At 36.3% G+C, this 15,311-nt stretch overlaps 1 long non-coding RNA gene across 4 annotated transcripts in view; it reads right to left on the bottom strand.

Annotated features, from left to right (window-relative positions):
• Positions 1 to 1,624: 1,624 nt before the first annotated feature.
• LOC103794583 (uncharacterized) overlaps positions 1,625 to 15,311 on the bottom strand; it is a 455,426-nt gene continuing 441,739 nt past the window's right edge. For all 4 annotated transcript variants that reach the window (XR_013520575.1, XR_013520576.1, XR_013520578.1 and 1 more), the window contains 4 exons: positions 8,408 to 8,464; positions 5,857 to 5,963; positions 2,074 to 2,156; positions 1,625 to 1,720 (listed from right to left, as the gene is read on the bottom strand). This is a non-coding gene — a long non-coding RNA (uncharacterized LOC103794583). The remainder of the gene's footprint in view (positions 1,721 to 2,073; positions 2,157 to 5,856; positions 5,964 to 8,407; positions 8,465 to 15,311) is intronic.

The following is a 15,311-nucleotide window of genomic DNA, read 5'->3' as shown; positions in this document are numbered from 1 at the left end:
TCTTTCTTATTTTCTCATATATGCATTCAATGCTATACATTTCCCCTTGAACACTCTTTTTGGTGCATCCCACCGGTTTTGTTGAACTGTAATTTTGTTCGAAAAATTAAAAAAAATTTCTCTTTACTCATGCATTGTTTAGGTGTATGTTGTTTGATCTCTGAATACTTGGGAATTTTCAAGCTATCTTTCTGTTATTATATCTAGTTTTGCTTACTGTGTTGTAAGAGAAGACAGGTGCTATTTATTTGCCTTACCTCTTCATTCTTAAAAAGTTGTAACATCCCATTCATTATTCTCACTCCCAGTTGTAGAGTTGCATCACATTCCAGGTAAAGTCATTCTTTGTCCCAAGTCCCTTATTCAGTTACTTCTCTGCTGTGAACTTTCCTTAAGTCCCCATTTTATTTCTCACATGTTTTCTTCAAAGTGAATGTTAACATTAAAAAAAAAATTAGAGAAAGAAGAACCCAAGAGGATGTATTGAAGTTGTTGCAGTCACTTTAGCTATGGGACTGACACCACTGATCAGGAGGGACATAGATTAGTAGTTCCCCAAATCATTTATTTCTTTTGCAGACTGAAGAAAGCAAACATATTTTTCAGCATACTTTTTGTTTCATGATCACAAAGCCTGTGCCATTCTGAAAATGTCTTTATTTGAGAGGAAATCAAAAAAACAAAAGACTGTGAATGATTTTAAGTACCTAAACCTCATGAAGTGAAAATTCTATTCCTAAATTCTGGTAGATTTCTGCCTAACTTGAATTTAGCCACCCAGTTGGTCGTATTACTTTTTGAACAGAGCTAATGCAAAGGTATCCAGCCTTCCTTTCAATCAGATACAGTCTGATATGGTTTGGCTGTGTCCCCACCCCAATCTCATCTGGAATTGTAGTTCCCATAATCCTCACATGTCACAGCAGGGACCTGGTGGAGGTAATTAAATCATGGGTGTGGTTACCCCTGTGCTGCTGTTCTTGTGCTAGTGAGTGAGTTCTCACAAGATCTGATCGTTTTATAAGGTGCTTTTCCCCCTTTTGCTCATTCTTCTCCTTGCTGCTGCCATGTGAAGACAGACACATTTGCTTCCCCTTCCACCATGACTGTGGTTTCCTGAGGCCTCTCCGGTCATGGGGAACTGGGAACCAATTAAACCTCTTTCCTTTAAGGATTACCCAGTCTCAGGTATGTGTTTATTAGCAGCATGAGAATGGACTAATACACAGTCTTATGTGTTGCTACACTCTGAGCCCCATTGGAAAAAATATTGCTAAAGCAGAAAAGCCTGTTTGTGAGACCTAGTAGATTTCTGTGAAAAAGAGTACATCTTACAGAAATAGTATTCTACCATTGAATAGTTCATCACTACATGGATTTCGATAAACTATGGCTCAAACCATATTTGCAAAATATAACAATCTTTACAGAAAAAGTAAAAAATCTGCTTTAAGATAAATAGCATTTCAAATAAAGCCAGCCTATGGAATCAGCCCACTACAGATAACTCTATTCAAGCACTTAACACTTAAATACATCTCTGTATATGTCACCAAATCTGACTAAATAAACTGAGATCCCATCTCATACGTAAGGACATAGAGTAGTAAATTATACTACTTACCTTTTGATAACTGGGTTCAAATTTCATAATACTTTCTATACAGGAGATATTTAGATGAGCTCTAAAAATATTGTTTTTTCTTGTCATAGGCCTCATCTTGGGAAAGAGAGAAGAGATTAAAGGCTTAATATATTTCTGACTTTAAGAAGACATGGTTGAGTTACTTTTCTTTGACTTTTTAAAAGGCAATTTCTATACCATATTTGTCATAGTGTATTATTGTTAGTGCCTTAGAGAGAGGATTAATTAGAGAGAATGTGAATTATTTCAGGGAGAAACAGTGTTTTAATTATCTGAATATCTTCAGTATCTAGTATAGTATCTGACATATAGATATTAGAAATATTGAATTATATCAGACGTGTTGTGAAGAATGCAAATGATAGTGTGGGGAAACACCCAAACACTGGAATTGTTGTCTCCCCATTGTGACAATAGTAAGTGCTTACAGATTTCAAATGCGAAAATCCTGCATTCGCCTGCATTCTGACTCTAGCCTCGTTCTGAGGGCTCCAGGACATGTTCATTTCCACTTGAATAAAAATGAGGAAAAGCAACGTCAGTAATTGTACCACTTTTTGATTTTATGTATATTTTGATTTTATGTATATTTAATGGCAGGTTAGCCATTAAAAAGTCACAATGTCCTTCTCCTTTTTATCTTCCAAACTCTACCTTTTTTTTTTCTGGGAGATTTTCTTATCCCTTTTCAAACTGAAGTCACTGCTTTTTCAATGGTTTTCTTTTTCTAACATTTCCTGAAAAAACTTGCACTTGAAAAACTTGAACTTTCTTTAATATTTTAGAAATGAATCAATAAATAATCATTTTTAAAATTTTTGTAGAACATACAAATCTGTCTAATACTTAAATTTACAGTAAACTCTATTCTTCACTTACTTTGCTGGGTACCAGTCTGATGCCACAAGCATCCCTGAAGTCCTTACGGAAGATGAGTTGTATTATATGTAAATAATATGCAGAAAAATACAGAAGAATTATTAGAGTCTAATAAAAACTCCCTTTTTAATTTTTATTAAAATCTACCAACCTCCTTCAGGATGTTTATTCAGCACTTTCTCAATGTAAAGGCACATCCTCAGTGTTTTAATCCTGTGTTGTCAGGATTTCCACCCAAAACTCATTGTCGCCCCTTTCCCTGCTGGACCTCTGATCTTTGCATGTGGCTTCCTTGCAGTAATCCCCATATGTCAGGCCACAGTGCACTGACCTCTCCGTGTGATCCTCTGGGAGGATCTCATCCACATTCATGGTTTTAACCATGCCTCATATATTGATGACACCCTACCCATCCAGGATTGACCTTTTTGTAAGCTTAGTCTTGTATCCAATGGTTTGCTGAATAGCTAAGCTACTCACAATCACAAAGAAACTGTATATCCTCTGAAAGATATACAGCAGGCTTTAACGTCGGTTACCCCAAGGTGATGAAAGTGAAGAAAGACGGAGGTTAGCTTTGCCTTTCTATATTGTTTTCTATTTTATTTTATATAACAAATGTTTATGCTGTGCATTTGTTATTTTGTATTTTGGTAATTACTAAATAAAGACAACGAAGAAGGAGCAGGAGAAATGTGCTCTACACCTTGCCTCTCTGCCTACAATTTAGTTCTCCTGAAGTCTGTGCTTTATATAGGTGATCTTTCTAAAATGGAAATCTAACAGTTCTGCTCTTCTCCTTTAAGCTAATGCTCTCTTGACTAAAGGATAACATCTAAAATCCCCTAATGTGGCATATTTTCCATTCTTTGATTCAGCCAAATTTTATCTTTCAATTCCAGTTTTGCCTTGACTTGATACTACAGCACTATTAACTTACTGAAATTCCTACCCGCACCATACCGTGACTTGTCTCAATGCCTTTGCTTATGTTTTCTCTCAGCTAAATAGGAATTATACTTTAGACTCAGCTCAGATGTCTTTTCTCTTAGAAGTCTTCTGTGACACTAATCCCCAATATCCAAGTTGGGGTGGATGTACCATCTCTTTATTCCCACAATGGACTGATGCAATAGTTGTCATAAGTGGTTCACAGATTTGGGGGATTCCTAAGTCCTTTCTAGGGCTCCACAAATTCAAATTATTTTTATACCACTACTAAGATGATATGTGCCTTGTTCACTATGTTGAAATTGGTTATTTGGCACACATTTTTCTGTAAATAAATGAAGTCAGGCCGTCACTTCAAAAATAAACAGCTAATAGTCTTTGTTGTTATGAAAAAATTAAACTTTTAAGAGAAAACTAGAATGTTGGAAAGCTTTTATCAGTCATTATGAGCTTGATATTATATAATATAATTTATCAACATTTATATGATTTATATAACTAAGAACCAATATCTTTTAAATTATCAATTATAATGTTATATAATTATGCATGGCTAAAAGATCCACCCTATATGTAAGATATATCAATGAGTTGTTATGTATAATATGAAAATTTATTAATATTACTTTAGAGTTCTCTTTGATACTAACATTTTAGAAATAACTTGAAGTTTGGTGTAGTTTAAAATAATTACCTTAAAAGGCTATTAAAATTCTCTACCCTTTACTAAATATGTACTTACAGGAAGTGATATATTTTTCATATATAACAACCCAAACAACATATCACAATAAATTAAAAATAGAAGCATATATGAAAATCCATGTATCTTCTACTAAGATGGATATTAAGTAGATTTACAAATATTTAAAACAATGCCTTTCTTCTAAGATTTGTGTTTTGGAAAATCTAGCTATATTTCACAGAAGAATGTTATTTTAACATGTAAAAGGTTTATTATATTTTAAAATAAATTAATAAATATTTTGAAATGCCACATGTTAAATTTTTAAGAGTAAACATTGATAAATTTAATACATGTAAGTAAAAGCTGTCCAAGATCCTCAATAATTTGTAAGCATTTAAAAGGGTTCTAGGATTTTAAAAATAGTTTGAAAACTGCTTTCCTAATGCATGTCTCAGTTATTACGTGCCACATGCCTTATAAATATGTTGATGTGTCTGTCTCTGTAATCCTACACTTAGATCCTCGAAGACTGGGCTGTCTTTAATTATTCAGTATTCAAGGAGGTTTTACAGGGAAGGAAAATGTGAGTGTTCCCTTTGTCATTTAAGGTTCAATATATTGAAACTCACATCTAAAAGATAAAACTATGAAAACTCATTTTTCTTAAACATTCAAATATTAGTTATGATTTTCACTAATTTCTCTCACATAATTTATATGGCAATTATAATTTCTAAACACCTTAACAACAAAGATATACACAAATGCAGTAATACTAAATTTATAGCATTTACATTTAACTTCTAGTCTAAAAGAATCAACTCCATAGACTTACTTTAATTATTCCTTATTTCTATACCAGATTTTGTACATTCTCAAATTATTTTCATACTGATTTTGATACCTTCCTGAGGTTTCAGAAAATCAATCATATATTGATTTCTTTCTGGAATGTTATTGATCATTCTAGACTTCCCTCCCCTCAGAAGAGCAGATGTTTCAGAATCAAGGTAATCAATCAGTTACTGAAGATCTTCTCTCAGCCCCCAGTACAAGGGAATTAAACCACAGCGATATATAATTTGGCTGAGCCCTTTTTAACCATAATGTTTTCTTGTTCGATATTCTGATATACCGTCTTTCTCACATATATTTTTATGTCTAGAAATTGTTGTCTTTCCAATAAATCAAGTTTTAAGTAGCCTGCAAATACTTAACACATTGAATTGTCTTTGAAATGAGGTAACTTTGTTTAATTTTATTAACTTCATTATTATTTTTATTAATAATAATTATTCAAAAAAATCCATCCAGTATTTTCATCTCCTAGGAGATAAAGGACTGAAACTGCACTCTCTCATTGTGAGTTCTTTGACTAACTGATCAAAATTCTGAAATAGTGTGGCACATTCTTTCCCCTGAGATTTTATGTGTAGCCATATATGTTATACATAGTTGGAGCCAGTTTCAATAGGGTTCTTATGAGTGACTATCACTGTTCACCATTCCTTTCTATTCTTGGTATGTGGCTACATTTTCCAGAATGACTTGAGTTACACCCAGATAAACTTGGCAAACAAGCATAGAACACATGTAAAACTCCCAAATGATATAACAACAACTTGTTTATTAATATTCGTAAAAACGATATACCTCTTACTGCTAATTCACCCTTCTTTTTTATTTTAATTACCTTTGAAACACTGTCTTCACTTGGATTCCAGGATAACACTTTCATGGTTCTTCTTGATCACCTTTCTTCATCTACTTTGCTTGTTCTCAATCCTCAACGTCCTCAATCTGGGCATTCACATGTCCAATGTATATACACACATAGACGTTAATGACGAATACATTTCTGTCATCAACCCAGTCTTCCCAGAACTCTAGCCTCATGTAACCACTGCCTACTCTGCATCTCCTCTTGAATGCCGAATAGGTAACTAACATTTAATATGCTCAGCTCTGTGCTTCTGCTCTTTATCACTAAACCTGCTTCTCTTCCAAATTCCATAAATGCCAACTCCATTCTTGCAGTTCTTTACGTGACAATTTTGGTATCACTCTTGACACCTTTTTCTCAGACTCTATAGCATTGGTTCAGAAAATCTTGTTCATGTTACCTTGGTAATATATGCGGAATCTGATTTCTACTCAAGCTCACATGATTCTGCTTGTAGATTATTGCAGTGGTCTCCCACATAGTGATCTCACTTCTACTATTGCCCCACCTGCAATCCATTGTCCCCACAGCTGCAAAAGGCTGCTTCTTTCACCCAAAAGAAAACCAAACTTTCTCCAGTGGCAAAACAAACAAAAAACAAAAACGAAAACCTCTACACAATTCTATTTCCTGGAAATATCTGACTTCATCTCCAACATTCTTCTTTCTTTACACTATCCTTTTCCCAAAGAATCTTCTGGTTCGCTTTCTCTTCTTCACAGCTTCTCTAGCATTCATTGCCCAGCTTCCTCATTTATTTCTTTCCGTAGTACTCAGCACTGCTGAGATGCAAGATTTTGCTTATTTATTCATTTTTTTCTCTCCACTAGAATGCTAGCTCTAGCAACTGCCCACTTAATAAATATAGGGTGAAGGACTGAATTAAATAAATACATATGAAATATGAATATCAATAAGAATTTTTTGTTTTTTATAAATCAAATGTGTTCCAATTAACTGTATTATTGCTATACTTTTTAATAGATGATCAAACTATTTCAACATGGCCATCTGAATCTTGTTTTTTATTTATTTCATTTTGAGACAGAGTCTCACTCAGTCTCCCAGGCTGGAGTGCAGTGGCGCAATCTCAGCTCACTAAAACTTCTGCCTCCCAGGCTCGATTGATTCTCCTGGTTCAGCCCCCTGAGTAGCTGGGACTATAGGCGAGTGTCACCACAGCCAGCCAAGTTTTGTATTTTAGTAGGGACAGGGTTTCAACATGTTGACCAGGCTGGTCTTGAACTTCTGACCTCAGGTGATCCACCAGCCTTGGCCTCCTAAAGTGCTGGGATAATAGGCATGAGTCACCATGCCTAGCCCTGGAAAGTCTTTAGATTTTATTTTATTTTTTTCCTTGATAACTGCCTCTGTTACTTTTGAACGTATTCCTGATGGATGGCAGAAGTAAAATTTCTAGGCCCATTCTATTTTTCTCCTGATGCAAGGTATGGAATTAACTACATAGAAAACCTAACAGTCCTGATTTTCTGTAGTGGAGACTAGTATGAGAGACTAAAATCATTATCTTAGGGTGTCCTGAAAATTGGAAATGGGTGAAGTTTCAATACTTCTGCTATTTCTACTGTTGGAGAGCTTTAGTGGTGTCAAGCTTTAAATAATATATTATTTTAAGGTCCTAATGTCACACGGTATTTCTAATTTAACTGATTAGATTACTATGTCTTACTTTCCTTTGTATGTAATTTCATCGTCTTTTTCTTACTTTGGCCATTTTTGTATCTCCAGAATCTAATCCAGTGGCAAATAAATAGAAAATGCTCAATAATTGATAAGTCAATTATTATTATTATTTTTTTTTGAGACGGAGTTTCGCTCTTGTTACCCAAGAGTACAAGTACCCTTGGAGTGCAATGGTGCGATCTTGGCTCACCGCAACCTCCGCCTCCTGGGTTCAGGCAATTTTCCTGCCTCAGCCTCCAGAATAGCTGGGATTACAGGCACGCACCACCGTGCCCAGCTAATTTTTTGTATTTTTAGTAGAGACGGGGTTTCACCATGTTGACCAGGATGGTCTCGATCTCTTGACCTCGTGATCCACCAGTCTTGGCCTCCCAAAGTGCTGGGATTACAGGCTTGAGCCACCGCACCCGGCCGATAAGTCAATTATTTTTACATAGAATAGTAAGATAAGATGGGAAATTTTAAGGACCGGTGTGATGTAGGCCAAGTATTCACATCAATGTAGTGTGTCACTAGAAAAAGTTCATTTCTTGGGCTAGTTTGGGAGGATGCATTAGAAACTAGTTGAAAAGTCCAGGTATTCCCTGACATTTCTTCTTATCTAGTATGCTACAGCATGCATTATTTTCTCCTTACAATAGGAACGGGGCCTCTAACAGAACAGATTCTATGTGGTGCATATTTATCCACTTGTATTAAAATTTCACTCAATATCAACTTTTTCTCTAAGGAATTCAAAGTGCTTTACACAGATTAGGAATGGTGACAAGTCACTTGTGAAGTAAATAATAAATCTTTGAAATAACATAGCACTTACCATCAGTGGAGCCCAAAACACTTCAAATGATTTATCTCATTTATCTTCACAATATTCCTGTGAGAAAGGCAAGTATTAGCTCCACTTTGAAGATCAGACACTGTCACAAACTGGTCATGAAGTAAGTCGGGGCAATAAGACAACAAGTGAAAGATGGTGCATATGGGACCGGTTCTCTTCTCTTTGTCCAACGCACTGTCCGTAAGACTGCTCTTTTCTACATAATGAGTTTCAGTAGAATAGTCCTTCCAAAGAACTGTAAAAATTATCTTACAGTAAGTCTTACCAATAAGTCACTTATTTATCATTTACCTGGGGTTGTGACAACAGTTCCTTCTGAGTAAAATCCCTGTGCTGGAGATTGTGGGGTCTTACCAATTATTCGGTCAAATATGATAGGAAATGGTAACTTGCAGATGTGAGTGTTCAGCAATTTGATCTATAGTGAATTCCCAACTTTTAAATTATTTCTATTCCTTTATTATTGAAGCTTTTACAAATCCTCATGCAAAGTTGCTTCTAAGGATTTATGAATATTTCTTCTGGATATCTAGATTGCCACCTAACACTTTAAAACAATAAAAAAATTCAGACAATTCTTTAAAATGTATATGCCTGATGAGAAATAATTCATTTTTATATTTCTTTCACCTAGACTTCCTTCCAAGTCTCTGGCAAAACCTTCTCACTTGCACATCTGAGATGGTTAAAGTTAGCACACTAGTCTCCTGACAGCCGTGGACCTTAGGTGGCTGCACCAAGAAAACCTTGTCCTACTGCAAGTCAAGGGATTTTGATACTTGTCAGGAAATTCTCCCAAGAGCATCATTGATTTTCTAAGTACCTGGAATTGAATTAGAGTAAAATGGAAAACATTTATTTCAATATATACAGGAAGCATTTACATTGTATTTAACACTTCCTGTAGATATTGAAATAAATGGGCTTCTATCTCCTGCTTACTACAAGAATGATAAAATCATTCTATAAGAGATGCAAAGTTTTACACTGAAGCAATGAAATCAAGTTATTTTCAAAATCTCTCCTCCAGGGGATTTCAAGTGGGTTGAGGGAGAAGTTTCCATAAACCTCGAGAGTCCTTAGATATATTAGTCAAGGTTCCCCAGAGAAACAGAACCAATAGAATAGATACAGATTGAGAGAAAGATAGAGATAGATATAAATATATATAGATTATCTGTCTCTTTCTATCTATATTTATTTATATCTCCCTCTCTCTATATATATCTGTCTATATTTATCTTATTGGTTCTGTTTCTCAGTTCAATCGTGTGTGTGTGTGTGTGTGTGTGTGTGTATACACGCAGAATTTACAAAATGTAAAAGAACATTGCAATAAAGCTTCATTTATTGAGTGCCTACTATGTGCTAGATATGTCAATTTCTAATGCACATTATCTAATGTAATCCTCACGGCAACCCTACTTATTGTCAGCAGCTAATAAGTGGCGATGAGAACCTAGGTTTTCATTGTGAACATGGACATAATTGCCTGATACCAAGAGTTAGCTCCATTCCCTTCCTATTTTACCTCTCTCTAATCATATATATAATAAGTGTTCTACACATTCTAACTAAGCCTAATGCCAAAACTTTAATTTCAAAGTTAAGGCCGGGTGCGGTGGCTCACACCTGTAATCCGAGCACTTGTGGGAGGCTGAGGCGGGTGGATCAACTGAGAGATCAGGAGTCCGAGACCAGCCTGGCCAACATGGTGAAACCCCGTCTCTACTAAAAATACAAAAAAAAAAAAAATCAGTCAGGCCTGGTGGTGCGTGCTTGTAGTCCCACCTACTTGGGAGGCTGAGGCAAAAGAATCACTTGAACCTGGGCAGTGGAGGTTGCAGTGAGCTGAGATCACACCATTGCACTCCTGCCTGGGTGACGTAACGAGACGCTGTTCTCAATTTTTTTTTTTAAATTGAAATTCCCATAGATAATGACACAAGTATTTGATCACAAGATCCTCACACTGAAGCAGGAGTGACAGCTCCAACTGCACAGGGGCTGGGATGTTGTGTCATCATCAGCAACGATGATGCTGTTATCATTTCTGCTGGGGCAACTCTACCCTTGTAGGTTGCTGATGTCCTTCAGAATCTACTCCAAGGAACAGATTTTTACACTTGGAATATTTAAACTCAATGAGATGATGCACTTGTGGAGTTGAAATTACTGTCATTTGTGTTTTCCTAGGGAAAGCTATTATTGATGAAAGCCTCAAAGGAATAAGGTGTAGGAATGATAGTCTTTTTCCTAATGGGACATACAAAATTTTCCTTGCAGACGACGTTGAAGAAAAAACTCTACTTGACTGATATTTAACCTGTGCTCAACAGTCACTCTAAAAATTATTGCCACCCATTGGGAAGACTAGCCTCAACCATCAAATGGTCAAGGCATACCTGAGAGGACTATCTATAGATAAATAACTGCTTCACTAAAGGTTAAAGTTTCAAAAATACCAATGTATCTCTGTGTTTAGATATTTATTCTTTTTTTTTTTGACAGAGTACTTCCTGCTCTGTCACCAGGCTGGAGTGCAGTGGTGCCATCCTGGCTCACTGCAATCTCTGCCTCCTGGGTTCAAGGGATTCTCCTGCCTTAGCCTCCTGAGTAGCTGTGACTACAGGAATGCACCACCATGCCCAGCTAATTTTTGTATTTTTAGTACAGACAGGGTTTCACCATGTTGGCCAGGATGGTTTCCATCTGGTGACCTCGTGATCCACCCCCCTTAGCCTCCCAAAGTGCTGGGATTGCAGGAGTGAGCCTCCATGTCCAGCCTAGACAGTTATTCTTACACAAGCAAAATGCAACGGTTGTGAAACAGTCCTTGACCTAATTTCCTTTGTGATAGTGAAGACCTAGAAGTTTGGATATTCCAGGTGAGACAGAGGAGCAGAAAGAGATGTGTAAGAGGAGAGCAATCATAGAAATGGAAAAGAAAGTGAAAATCAGATTTCCTAACTTAAGCTAGGATATTATGGACAGATATACCTATCAACTTTGTCTCTAATTCAGGACATTTTTTGATAAGCAAAAGCAATGAAGTGAGCCCCATTAACATTTAATGCTGTGCATTATACTGATTATACAAACATATTTCTTTGAGACTCTTCAATGAGATCTGGCTAGTGAAGCAATTAACTCCATTTCCTCATCTTAGGTAGTCAGATTTCCCTCTGGCGTTAAAACATATTTTAATTGGATACTATCTAGTTATTGCTCACATTTTATATTAGTAACTTGTCTTTAAGGATTTTTACATTGGTCACTTTTGCCTTTGTGGGAATACAAATGCTCATAGCTTCAATTTATTTTTTCTAATTTGTTCCACAAATTGCATTTGTTGTTGGCGGTAGTAGTTCTTGTTATACAAAATGTTAACGTCAAAGAAGGCCTTTTATTGCATATTAAATGCACATGCAATAAAATCCTCAGTAATTCTGAACCCAGTTATCTCTGATTTGACCAACTTACGCAGCTAAGAGCCAGTTGATGAGACACAAGCCACCTTTATCCTAATTTTGTGAGAGCTGTGAAAGGTAGGAGGAGTGTCCTCTTTTGTTTTTTTTTTTTTTTTTTTGGTGGAGATGGAATCTTGCCACGTTGCCCAAGCTGGTCTCAAACTCTTGGGTTCAAGTGATCCATCTGCTTCGGCCTCCCAAAGAACTAAGATTAAAGGCATGAGCCACCATGCCTGACCAGAAAGAGTGCTTTTAAAGAACAGAAGTCAAGTAAGAGAGTCAACCTGAGTTCCCCCTTTTCATGTATAAGATCCCACCCCTGTGCCTTTGCTCATGTTGATTCTTTGCCTGGAATGTATTTGCTTTTATCTGTCCTTCAAAGTCCAATTCAACGTTACATCTCCTATGAAGCTTTCCCTAGTTGCAAATATTCTCTCCTGGATTTCCATTTCAATTTACCTGTACTTGCTTAAAACATATCACTTTCTACTTTGCCTTGAAATTAATTATGCTTATTTCTTATAGCCCTATAATAACCTAGGTATTTCTTGAAGTGATTATTGTGGGGTGTGTGTGTGTGTGTGTGTGTGTGTGTGTACAAAATGCTTCAGTGCCTAAGCAGAGTGCCAAGCATATAGTAGAAACTCAATAAATGCTTTTTAACAAATGAATTAAAATGAGTATGAATTTAATTATACATATTAAGTAACAGTATAGTTTCAAGCAGGATTAACCAAACTTATGCTGGTATTTCTTGATTAAATGTAAAAACATTTGTTTCAATCTCTAACAAATTATTTCTAGAAGTCAGAGACAGAACTTTACTGATTTTAGTTTAAACTAAAACTTATGCTTGATATACTGTCAATATAATATAACAGTGAAGAACAGTGAAGTTGGATTCAAATTACATGATTTCACAGTTTCTGAGATTTTTACTCTTCAAGATATGTGATGTTAAGTGCAGTGTAAGAAAGGGTTATGATTAATCTGATGAAAATTATAACTTAGCATATAACCTTAATAAAAGTAAAAAGTTCAAACAGAACATATGAAATTGTGTCTATGAATCAGGAGAATGATCTGTACCTTATTACTAAAAGTAAATCTCACTTTTACTGAGCCAGAGTGTTTTTGTATCTAGAGCTGGCATTAGGGAACTACTGAGATACAGAAAAAAAATGTGCTAGGACATAAACTCTTCTCATGATTTGAAGTATGTCAAAAGATGTAGCTACCTTCAAAAGGAATAAAGCCTACCATCACCAATATTTGCTGAAATCAGCTTATAATTGTTCGGAGGTCTGGGAGGCTGCTAAAGACTGCACCTGCCTCCCTAACTACAACTTCCCACTTTTCATTTTAAAGAGACTAATACCCCATCATGCTCATAATCTCCAAAGCAGTTCCTGCTTCAACTCCCAGCTGACAGAAACCTTGATTCTTATCCTCAGTTGGTGTTCTGTCTGTCAGAAGGAAACTTCCAACAGTTGGCTATGGATTTTTCTTCATTCCCTTCCAGGCTTTGTTCTTCACCACGTTGAAAGTTTAGCCTAAGCAATGTCATGGGGTAGGCTGAATTGTAATTCAGGGCTGTCTAATTTCTCCCAACAGACAATTTCAAGCTAATGCTGACCATCAGAGGAAGGCTGTGCCCTAACGGAGTCATTGATATCGTCTGGTTAATGGCATAACTCGGTCCACTCAACTCAAATTGCATCACTTACACTAATCTGCTGCAGTTCTGCAGCCCTGCTCTGGAAGAGCCTGCCTCACTCACAGGGAGGGTGCCATTTGGTCAGAGAGCATGATGTAATTGCAACTGCTTTTCTTCTGATGAAGTATTTAATATGACCTTGCTATCATCTTCAAATAAATTATTTACCCTTCTAACAGCCAAAAATTGTCCAGACAAACTTAAGTAGCTATAAATTTCATAAATTATTATAGGTCAGAATGTACTCCTAAGTGACTCTAGTCAGTAGGAGCCATGGAAAATCCTATAAAACTCCATTTTCCTCTGTCCAGCCAAGGTAGATTGGTACACATAAAGTTGAGTTATCAAATCTTGCTGTTACTCATCTGCTCTCAGAAGCTTGCAAGTAATAAACAGCTTCATAGAGTCTGCAGACAAATTGATGGTGGGGAGCTCTCCATTAAAAGGATAAAACAATGAAGCTTTGTTTCCTTCAAACGGCCAGCTGAGATTCATTTGGTTTTCATTTTCAGAATAAAACAGTAATTTCTGGTGTGACCTACGTGTACCACAAAATAAAGTATTCATGACAGACACACATTCTTGGGGAAAATATTTCATTCTTCTTAATAAAGAAAACTACATTAAAAGACTATGATTTCACTAGATATTATTCAGCCATTATGACTCTGCACCTAAGACAGTTTTATATTAAATTTCCTTTTAGTTTTAAGTGTTCGCTCTTTATCAATAATCTTTGCTAATATACCTTAGAAAGGGAAAACAGGAGTCAAAACCTCATTGGTCTCTCCTCTGCATGACCCCTCCAAATTTAATTTGATGAATCACTTTGATGTTTTTCTACCAAAAGCAAATTTGCTAACTCTCAAGTATTCTCAAAGCCAGAGCCTCATGTAAAACAGAGAGCTCCTGATGGTGCAGTTACCTGGCCGTTGATACTACTGAGCCTTTCCGTGTTTCACTCTTACGAGATGAGACGTTGTTATTAAAGAATAACATATGAAGTTGGACGTAGCTTTGGACCTACCAGACAATGCAGTAAACACTTCTGGAGGCCTGAGAGGTGGCTTCTTTATCCTGACTGAAACAAATATCATCATGCAAATAACTCGCAGAAAACTGGGGAGCTTTCAAAGACCTCCTCTTGAAAAAAAAAAAAGAAATCTCCAGTTCCTGGGAAACAGTGACAGAATAATATGCAGAGAGGTGCATGGCTGTCACAATCAGCACTCGCCTCAGTGATTCCTGGATTGTTAATAGCTACCTTCTGCTGCATGGGCTTGAAATTCCTATAGTCTGTCGTGCACCAACAAATATTGACCAGAGAGTGCGGGCCGCTGCAGTGGGCAGCAGTGCTTTTCCAAATACAAGACATAGGAAAGAAAAGAATTTGAGTTTCTTTCTCAATTAATAATTGGAAGAGAGACATCAGCATTTTAGTTTTAAATAAGATTTCCATCTTAGATGAAGGGGAGGGGAACACTAAAATAAAAAGAGGGTGGTGGGAGGCAAGAATCTGTTTTAATTCAGTCTTTTTGTTTCCTCCATGCCACACAAATGTCTTTTTAAAAATTGGATTATTTGCCTGTTCATTAAGATTTATCCCAGGGTCCTGTAGATCTATCACAATCTGGCCCCTCTGTACCTTTTCTAATCACTCAGGCCCAAACCTCACTGTCATCCTTGACATTCCCTT

This window comes from Callithrix jacchus, chromosome 7 (assembly GCF_049354715.1).
Source record: "Callithrix jacchus isolate 240 chromosome 7, calJac240_pri, whole genome shotgun sequence".
Classification (NCBI taxonomy): domain Eukaryota; kingdom Metazoa; phylum Chordata; class Mammalia; order Primates; family Cebidae; genus Callithrix; species Callithrix jacchus.
The sequence above is the reverse complement of the archived record's forward strand: the minus strand, read 5'-3'. Positions and strand labels throughout refer to the sequence as shown.